This window comes from Ictidomys tridecemlineatus, chromosome 10 (genome assembly GCF_052094955.1).
Source record: "Ictidomys tridecemlineatus isolate mIctTri1 chromosome 10, mIctTri1.hap1, whole genome shotgun sequence".
Lineage (NCBI taxonomy): Eukaryota > Metazoa > Chordata > Mammalia > Rodentia > Sciuridae > Ictidomys > Ictidomys tridecemlineatus.
This window is the reverse complement of record NC_135486.1, coordinates 106,359,758-106,370,592: the sequence shown is the minus strand read 5'-3', so window position 1 is coordinate 106,370,592 and position 10,835 is coordinate 106,359,758.

The following is a 10,835-nucleotide window of genomic DNA, read 5'->3' as shown; positions in this document are numbered from 1 at the left end:
AAATTAGAATGATAGAATTGTCATACTGGAAAGAAGGAGGGACATATTTTCAAAATATTTTACTATTGATCACAAATTTTATTGGCTTATTTTGAACATATTGGCCACAGAAGTCTTCTTATATTTAAATAGTTTTGAGATAGCTGTTGTTATTGAAAACACATTGTTCCTAATTAGTTTTATCATGATTGTTATAATTGGTTTACTTACATGAATATTTTTTTCATTTTAAGAGTTTTGTAACTCTAGTTATAGCTCAGTAGTAGGATCCCTGAATCTAAATATAAATTTTCCTTTGATGTTTAGTCTTTTTTAAAAATTTTTTTTGTTGATTTTTTTTAAATAAATGACAGGGGAATGCATTATTTTGAGCAGCTGTGAACATTGAGCTGCTGTTCTTCTACTTGCCTTGAGAGGTTTGTTATTTTAAAGTGAGTGTGTATTTTAGGAAACAGCTGATGTGTTACATGCTTTTGAAGAGCAGAGAACAGCACATTCTTGAAGAAACAATACAGATGAGCCATCTTCTCACCTTCATGGTGTGTGTGTCTGGACTGATCGTTTGCTGTCAAATGACACTCTTTTTTTTTTTTTAACAGAGTTTATATTAATTGACCAAATTTCTTACCTCTGAAAAAGAATCCTCAATTACTTTTCACACAGGAAAACAACAGAAAAGGTGACAGATCCTAATCTAGACACTGGAACCAGGAAACCCAGGGAGGACATTGAGGGGGACAATCCAGGAAGAGTAGAAAGAAGAAAGAAAATTCTAAGGGAGCGTGTATGATAATCTTACATCCTCAGTCAAGGAGAGGGGTCTAAACAGGAGATGCCTTTCTGGTAATGTTTACGAGGGGGACACACAGTGGAAGGAAATGTTTTCTAGTCAAGTCATTATTTGAGTTGTTTCCAAAAACCGTAATTCCAGTTTTATATAAACAGAAGGAAAATCCAGAGGGTTGTGATGAAATAGAAAAACATGAAGGAAAAGAAGGTACTGGAGCAGGTTCTGAGGAGAATGAGATGAGAGGAAGAGCTCAAGCTGCTAAATAGAAAGGCACAAGGAGGATCGAGCTACGAGTGCAGCCCCTCAACAACTGCAGAAAGGCACCTCGGGAGATGGGAGCATCTGAGAATAGGGGAGCAGCTGCAGTCAAGTATCAGCTCAGTAAAGTATCAGTAAAGAGTCACCAGTGACCTGTGAATGGGGTTAGAGGGGAAAGTGGCATTAATGTTAAGGGATTGGAAAGGATCAACGTGACATGAAGTTAAGGTTGGGTGGTTGTGTGAAGAGGGGGATGAAGGTTGTGTGAGTGGAACAAATGAAGAGGTGACAGATCCATCAAGGAAGAAGCCACTACAGATGAGCACTGTGCAAAGCCATTCTGATGCCCATGATCTGCATCAAGGTGAAAGGCTGCAGGCTGAGGCCACAGGCCCCTACACCCGGCCTTCCTTCAGACACCAGCTCCCAGCTCTGGGCTTCCAATGCCACTTGCAGTTCTCTCCAGCTGGCTACAAATCGGGGGTTCCTAGGACCCTCTCTATTTGATACTTCTCTATAACATCTCACTGAACTCAGGGGAGCACGCATCTCACCATTACTGTTTTGTCATGTCAAAAAGGACACAAATTGGGACCAGCCAAAAGAAAAGACACAAACCCACGTTCGGGTTGGGTGTCAAATTGGAAGTTTTCATGTCAGGATGCCTCATCTTCCCAAGACATCCGTGTGTGTCACCACCCAGGGAAGCTCCGCTGGGTTTTTGTGTCTTAAGTTTTTATTGCAATTCAATGGAACTCAATCTCTTCCTGGAGCACAGGTCAAAGTTGCCCCCATCACCACATGGTGACCTTTCTGGTGTGGCTGTCTTTCCCCCATGGGATTTAGCTTGTTGTCATAAACTCTATTGGTCCTAGAGGCCCACCATGAGTAACAGAGTCTCCTGTTACCCAGCAATTGTCAGGTTCTGGGTAACACAGCAAAGCTGTTAAAGCCAAGGAGTTTCGGGGAACAGAAGAGCTAGATGAAGACACATTACTGTGATTGAATTTGTGCCTCTCAAGTGTTCAAGTACCTGAAGCTTGGTCCCCCAGTGTGGCAGTGTTGAGGTGTTAGAACCTTTAATATATGGCACCAGATGGAATGTAATTAGATCATGAGGACACTTCCCTCAGAAGGTATTAATGCTGCTCTCACACGCTGAGTTATGAGAACAGGTTATTTAGGGAGCCTACCCCATGTGTTTGGCCCACTTTGCACTTGGCCTTCTCCCCCTTTCTACTTCCCCACCACATTGTGGTGTAGCTGGGGAGTTGGAGGGCTGCCAGTATTCCATTATGCTCTTGCACTTCCAGAGCTATGAGTTCAATAAAATTTGGGGTGGAGTGGGGGGACTGGTGGTATAGCTCAGTAGTATAAGACTTGCCTAGCACGCATGCAGCCCTGCGTTCAATCCCTGGCAATTCAAACATAAGTAAATAAGTGTCTTTTCTTAATAAAGTATCCAGCCTCAAGTATTTCTTTATTGCAACACATAATGTAGTAATCAGAAGCAGGATCAAGGTGACAGTTGGAGAGCAGCAACGAGTGTAGGCTCATCAGATGTTGAAATAGGCAGAAAACAAAGAAGAGAGATGGTCTGGTGAAGGCAGCTTGGAAATGGATCTAATTTATGAGACGCACTGGAATCAAAGGTACTGACGTAGTCCTAGGTCCACACAGGATGGCAGATGTGGGTAGAAGAGGACATATGAGCAGCTAAGATGAGAAAAGAGCTGAATGAAAAGGGTAACCCAGGAAACCAATGATGTATGTGAATACTCTATCAGTAACAGATCGGGCGAGAAGGTCAGGTGGCCAGGCTACAGGGTCAGGGTGGGAGCATTTGGAAATCCTGGAGAAGGCTGTGGTATAAGCCCAGGGGCAGAGAGAAGCCTGCAGTGAGACCAGCTGAAGAGAGGGGAGGTCACTGGGAAGGGAGAAAGCTCACACCACTCCCAGGATGAAGATATGGACCAGCTGAGAAAGTGAGAGGGCTGGAGGCCACGGAAAGCTGAGAAGGAAAATAAATCAAGGGAGTCGCTTTGGAAATGCATTGTGATGACTGAAGGAATGTGACTCCCAGAGAACCCAGGAGCGATGAAAAGGAGAAGTGTGGGGAGTATTTGAAACGGTGCTATGAATGGTTAAAAGTAGAAAGGTAAGAGGGCAACCAGAAACAAGGGTTTGATGTGATAATAACTTATACAGAATGGATCGGATGAGAAAGTTGAAACCACAGCACAAACGTAGGCAAGCAGAATTTTATGTGAGGAGAAAATGCGTCTACAGGACTTCAGAAGATGAGTAGGAGGCCTGGGAAATTGTGGCTGTAACAGAAGGGGCTGTAATGAGGGGCGCGGTCTGGGATAGTTTAAAAGCAAGGAGTAAAACAAGGGGAAGCAGCTTTTTTTTTTTTAATTATTTTTAGTAGTAGATGGACACAATACCTTTATTTTATTTTCATGTGGTACAGAGGATCGAGCCCAGTGCCTTCCACATATGAGGCAAGCGCTCTGCCACTGAGCCCCAGCCCCAGCCCAGGAAGCAGCTTTAGGAGGACAAAATGTGGAGAAAACTAGAAAGAAGCAATAGGTGGTGACATCAGAGAGTCCAGCAGGCCACCCACGGACACCTGTCACTGCAGCTAATCCCATCCTCTCAGTTTCTCACCTATGATTACTCAGATTCTTGGCTCTCATGTATCTTTTGCCTGAACTAATCATATCCACACCAGCTGTAGGACGAGAAAAATAAAACAACCGTGGAATTAGTAAAAAGAAAGAGGGGAGAATGAATTTTAAAAAGATTCCCCGTCATTTCAATCTGTCAAACTCTCTATTAAATGTTCAAAAATCCAGGAAGGATCTTTTTTAAATTTTTTTTTAATTGTAGATGGACACAATATCTTTGATTATTTATTTATTTTTATGTGGTACTGAGGATCAAACCCAGTGCCTCACCCGTGCAAGGCAAGTGTTCCACCACTGAGCCCCAGTCCCAGCCCAGGAAGGATCATTTTTTGTTGATTTGAAAATCAAGGGGCTGGGATTGTGGCTCAGTGGTAGAGCACTCGCCTAGCATGAGTGGGACCCGGGTTCGATTCTCAGCACCACATAAAACTAAAGGCATTGTGTTGTGTCCATCTACACCTAAAAATAAATAAATGTTTTTTTTTTGAAAAAGAAAATCAATGTAAGTTATATTTAATATGTACAACAAAAGCACTCATTTTAGGTGTATGTATTGTCAATTTGAGGGAAATATAATGGACCATCATTCTCACCACAATAATGACACAGATATTCAAAAGCCTAACAGAGCCCAGACCCCTGTCTTTCCCAATATAAGTGCTTATTTGAAATTTTTTGCTTTTTCTTTCAAAATACCTGTACCTGCCAAGAAACTTGTGAAGACAGTGCATACAGGTTCAATGTACCTTCATCCAGTGTCCTGTAGTCTTGACATATGACAAGACCACAGGATAGTATTCACATTAGGAAATTGTCATCCATGCAAGGAGTCTTTAGGTCTTTACCATTTTATCCCATGTATAGATTTTTGTAACCTCACTGAATCCATACATAATCAGGAAAAACACCATATGAAGGAGAGACATTCTAGACATTTCCTTAAACAGTCCTTTGAACTAAGGAGAAACCTCACTGGAAGTTGGGAGGTTGGTAGGCCTATGGGCAGCCAGTGCTCACAGTCTCCTCTGAACTGTTAGACGAGGTGGGCACGTTTCACGCCGTCCCTAAATGGGGTGCATAGACTCTTGGGAAAGAGAGTCCTAGTACTTGCCTTGGGACCTGCCGTGGGTTCTGGATCTCGGATTTCCAGTGAGTTCTGCCAATTTAGGTGGGCCCAGAAAGACAAATTTCCCGTGGGCCCAAAAGTCGGAGTCAGGTGCCTACATGCCCAGCATTGGCCAAGACAGGCCTTTCCTTGAGAGGGCTTTGCTGGTTAGGGACTTCTGAAGGGCACCTCTCACATGGTGGTCAGGAAGAAGAACCCAGTCTGGAGACCCACACGCTGCCTGGTGCCACCCTCACACTATGTAGTTGACGTTGTGACCCCCCGTCTTTATCCACACCCCCTTCCCTTGTCTTCTTTCCTGGACACACACCTGTTTCCCCCACTCTCTGTGACGTAACCACAGGGCAGGACCGGAGCCTGATTTCACTCTCTGCTCATCCACTCCTACCAACTGCTTTCTGAAATTCCAATCAAAACTCAGGACACTGAAACCAAGGGGAGCTTCCCTGGTTGGTGACACACATGGATGTCCTGGGAAGATGATCCATCTTGAGGACATGAAAGCTGTCATCGGGACCCTCCCAGACCTCAAGCCACGTGTCAGCTTCTTTGGGCTGGTCTCACTTGGTGTCCGACAGTAATGGCAACATTCGTGCTCTTGCTGAGTTCAGTGAGTTGTTCCAGAGAATTATAAAGTAAAATGTGAGAACCACCAACTTTGCAGGATCTTTTCTGGCTTTTCCTTGATGGATCCGTCACCTCTTCATTTGTTCCACTCACTCAACCACCGTCCCCCTCTCCACACAACCACCCAACCTTAACCTCGTGTCACATGGATCCTTTCCAGGCTCTTTAACATTGATGCCACTTTTCTCTCTAACCCCATTCAGAGGTCACTAGTGACTCTTTTTTTCTCAGCAGCCTATTGCTCTGTTGTCACCTCCCTTGGGCTTTGTTCTGGCTTTGATACCTGACTCCAGCTGCTCCCATAGTCTCAGATGCTCCCATCTCCCAAGATGCCTTTCTTCTATCACTCAGTGCCCACACCCTTAGCTCTTTCCTCTCTGCACCTGTTTGGCAGCTTCAGCTCTTCGGATCACCTTATTTTTTTCTCAGAACCTTCTCCATTACCTTTTTGTTGTTGTTGTTTGTGTGTTTGTATTTCATCACAACCCTCTGGATTTTCTTTATTATATAAAACTGGAATTAGAGTGGTGGAAAAGAGTCCCATTAGGACTCACCTGGTAAACACGACCTTTCCTTGTGCTTCCCCCTGCCTTGGACCATTGCCAGAGGCACTTCCTGTTTAGATGCCTCTCTCTGATTTCAGATTTGGGACTGTTTGACGGCTCCCTGGAATTTTCTTTCTTCTTTCTACTCTTCCTGGTTGTGTCCTTCAATGTCCTCCCTGTGTTTCCTGGTTCCAGTCTCTAGATCAGGATCTGTTAGCTCTTCAGCCCTTTTCTTTAGATGCAAAGTAATTGAGGATTTTCCCCCCACAGGTAAGAAATTTGGTGAAATAACCAGAACCCTGTTAAACAGCGGTGTTATTTGACAGAAAATAAGCGGTTCAGATTGTTAGGATCACACACATCACGAAGGTGAGAAGATGGTTCCTCTTCATTATTATTTCCCCAAGAATGCCTGCTCTCTGCTCTTCAAAAGCATGGAACACATTAGCTCTCTCTCATACTCTATTTTTTGACTGTCCATCAAAATTGAATTAGTCTCAGTTTAAAATTACTAGATGCTCATTAGAGGTGCTGAATATATGCCTAATATGTATATTCATGAATGTCAATCATTTACCATACTTTCTTTTTTTGTTCTTTGTAGTTATACATGAGTATATTAATATATTTTGATAAATTATAGAAGAATGCTATATATTATTCTAATTAGGACTCTATTCTTATGGATGTACATAATGGTGGCATTCACTGTGGTATATTCATATATGTACTTGGGAAAATTATGTCAGATTCGTTCCACTGTCTTTCCTTTTCCTACCACCCCTCCCTTCCCTTCATCCTCCTTTGTTCAATCTACTGAATTTCTAGTCTCCACCCCTCCTTACTGTGGGTTAGCTTCCTCATATCAGTGAAAACATTTGACCTTTGACTTTTAGGAACTGGCTTCTTTCATTTAGCCTGATAATCTCCACATCCATCCATTTACTAGCAAAAGTCACAGTCATTCTTCTTTATTGCTGAGTAATACTCCATTGTGCATATATACCACATTTTCTTTATTCATTCGTCTTTCGAAAGGCACCTAGTTCTATCCATAGCTTACCTATTGTGAATTGAGGCACTATCAACATTGATGTGGCTATGCCACTGTAGTATGCTGATTTAAAATCCTTTGGATATATACTGAGGAGTGGAGATAACTGGGTCAAATGCTGTTTTCATTACTAGTTTTTTTTTTTTTTTTGAATATCTATACTGCTTTCCAAAGCAGTTTTACCAATTTGTAGCCCCACCAGTAATTTATGAGTGTACCTTTTTCGCCACATCCTCACCAACAATTGTTGTTAATTGTATTCTTGATAATTGCCATTCTAACTGGAGATGAAATCTCAGTGTAGGCTTACTTTGCGTTTCTCTAATTGCTAGAGATATTGAACATCTTTTCTCATATATTTGTTGACCATTTGTACTCCTTCTTTTGAAGGTTTCTGTTCAGTTCCTTTGCCCATTGATTGATTGGTTTATTTGTTTGTTTTTGGTGTTACATTTTTGGTGTTCTTTATATATGCTGGAAAGTAATGCCCTATCTGAGGTGCAGGTGGCAAAGATTTTCTCCCATTCTGTAGGCTCTCTCCTCACGCTCTCAATTGTTTCCTTTCCTGTGAAGAAGCATTTTAGTTTGATGCCATCCCATTTGTTGATGACTTATTTTACTTCTTTCACTTTAGGAATCTTTTAAAGGAAGTCAGTTCTGCCAATCTGTTGGAGTGTTGGGTCTATATTTTCTTCTAGTATGTGCAGAGTTTCTGGTCTAATTTCTAGGTCTACAATCCACTCTGAGTTTTGTGCAAAGTGGGCAATAGGGGTTAAATTTCATTCTACTCCATGTGAATTTCCAGTTTCCCCAGCTCCGTTTGTTGAAAAGGCTCTCTTGTCTCCAATGTATGTTTTTGGTACCTTTATCTAGTCTGAGGGACCTATTTATGTGTTAATCCACTTTAAAAATGACAGACAAACATGTCAAGATAAGTTGAAGAACAATGTTCACAACTCAACTATGCTTAAATATCAAATGAATATTTATACTTACAAGACATAGGAATACCACCACCAAGCTATAAATATAATAAATACATAAATAGATAAAACCTCAAAAACCTTTCTTAAAAGGAAAAATATTTAGATACATAGGCCAATGATAACACTCAACTGAAAACTAATTAGGAACAGCATTTTTTCAAAAAACTACCTTAACATTGTTTAAAATAAATACAGTAATAATTCAATGACCAACACATTCAAAATCAACCAGTAAAATATATGATATGTAGTAAACTTCTCGAGGACAATCCCATGGTTTTAATTTCATGCTTACAAGTAGTTCCTTCTCATTCTGAGTCCCTATATGCCACCTTCGTAGATTATAGCATTAAATATAAAAAACACAGGACCTTGATCTTCTACCTCAGGGCAGATTTGAATTCAGTGCTGTAACATTTGGGGATGACTGAGGAAAGAAGAGAACCAGAAAGAACCCAGGTTTATCATCTTCTCCCTGTGGATAGTGTATCTACCCTTGGCTCCCAGGAGTTCAAGATAGTGTCTATGCATCTCCTTCTAAAAGAGTTGGGGTTCCTCTGGATTATTTGTACAAAAGGCTTCTCTCTTTCTTCCTTGTGATTCTCTGTGTCCCCATAGACATCTTGCTGAAAATGTCTCTCCCCGTTACCCAGTGCTCTGGAAGAAAGAAGAAAGGTGGTAGACTTCATGGACGCAGTTCTGTGGATGTGAACATGAGTTACACCCTGAGTCATCCTAACTAGAGCTTAGACCAATTTACAATCCCAACTTTATCTGACCCTTTATTATTTTTATTTTTATTTATTCTTTTTAGTTATACTCTCCATATAGTCTATTTTGACGTATTTATACAAACATGGAGTATGTCTTATTCTAATTAGAATCCCAGTTTTGTGAATGGACACAATGTTGAGATTCACTGTGGTGTATTCATATATGTATGTAAGAAGTTATGTCAGATTCATTCCACTGTCTTTCCTATTCCTCAACCAGACTCCTAAAGCGCAAGAAGTAAAAATCAAGACTCAATAAATGGAATGGTATCAAACTAAAAACTTCTTCACAGAAAAGGATACAAAATCAAGAGCATGAAGAGAGAGCCTACAGAATGGGAGAAAATCTTTGCCACCTGTACCCAGATAAAGCATTGATCTCCAGGATATACAAAGAATTCAAAAAGCTTAACACACACACACACACACACACACACACACACACACACACACACACACAACTGAGTTGTGAACATTGAGCTGCTCTTCTTCAACTTACCTTGACATGCATACTTTACGAACCCTGACTTCAAAAATAATTTCACAAGCCTATGGTCAGGCCCAGAATTCGGCTTTAAAGCAAGAACTTGAGGTGATACTGCAAGTAGAGCACATGGAGAATGGGACCTTGGACTTAATACACACCATAGTCTTTGTCATTTAGTTTACATCTGAACTAATGTGACAAACATCACTACCATACCACCATAATGAACCAGGAGACAAGGTGCCTGATACTTACCCTGTCCCCTCATATTTCCCATAATGCCTGCTCCTAACTTGGCTGCTTCCACATGGTTTAAACCAAATCTTGGCTTCATCCTCTGCCCAAGTCCATAAGTCTAACGTGAGCCTTGTAAGAAGCTGCCCTGAAGCTAGTATTTCTTAACCCTCTATGGTTCTGACAAATCTCTTTGACTGTGAACCTGAGGGGGAAAGTGTCATTGTACTAGAGGAGAGCTTCATTCACCAGCAGTGAGTCAGAGGACAGAGGACATGCAGGGGTGAGTTCTGGTTGTGAACCATTTGTTTGAGAGCAAACTGGGAGGACAATAGAGGTAAGGATAATCATCTTTGTTGTTGAATATGTGAACCGTTGCACGGAATATCCTGTTGTGTCACCTTCACTTTGTTATACATAACTCTCCATACTTGGTATTCTTAAGGGATGAATGGCCCAAAAGGAATTAAAAGGAGAAGATAAAAAAAATGTACAGAAGGAGACATATTCATGACTAAAGCATGTTCCCTTTGGACAGAGATCAACTTTTCTTCCCTGCTGATATTGGGCCTCGTGGCTTTGGGTTAAGCCTTTCTAGGACATCTGTAGCTCTGTGACAGCTGTTTTTTCTGAGGTCTGGCTGAGTGACTTCGTGGCACTCGGCACATCTCTGGGAAGTCTTGTCTGTGGTTATGGTTTTGTGGCTGTGGAGCTCACTAGGAGAGTTCAGCCGTGTGTGCGTGGCTGTGCTCTTTCGTGGTGTGCGAAGGGTGGCTGTGGGAGGGAGATGGATGGGAATGGTTCAAGCAGTTGGGCCCAAAATCACCCTGACTGTAGGCCAGAGATGCAGAATTTCATACCCTACCTCAGGCCGATGATCTCAGGCCTCCATGATAACCAGGACTTCTAGGGAATGGGGGTGCAATCTCGGCCCCCCACCCACAGCTCCAGATTGTAAGCTTGAGTAAGGAAAGAAAAGGAGTCCCTTCAAAAGCTGAAGGCTGCCCAGGAAGACTCTCCCCACCTGTGCAACCTCCAGAGCTTTCTCATTCTCCTCCCCACATCCCATCCACAACCACCCACCTTCCTATTCAGCCCATCCTCCTCTTTCTCCAAGCCCCCTCCTCATTCTCCTCCTGGAAATCTCAGTGTTCCAGCCCATCGAGCAGATGTATTAGTAGCGCAGTTTGTGGAACAAGAGAGGCTGGGCATAGCTCTTGCCAAAGAGGAAAATAAAGATGTCTTGTTTAGGAGCTTGGGTGTCC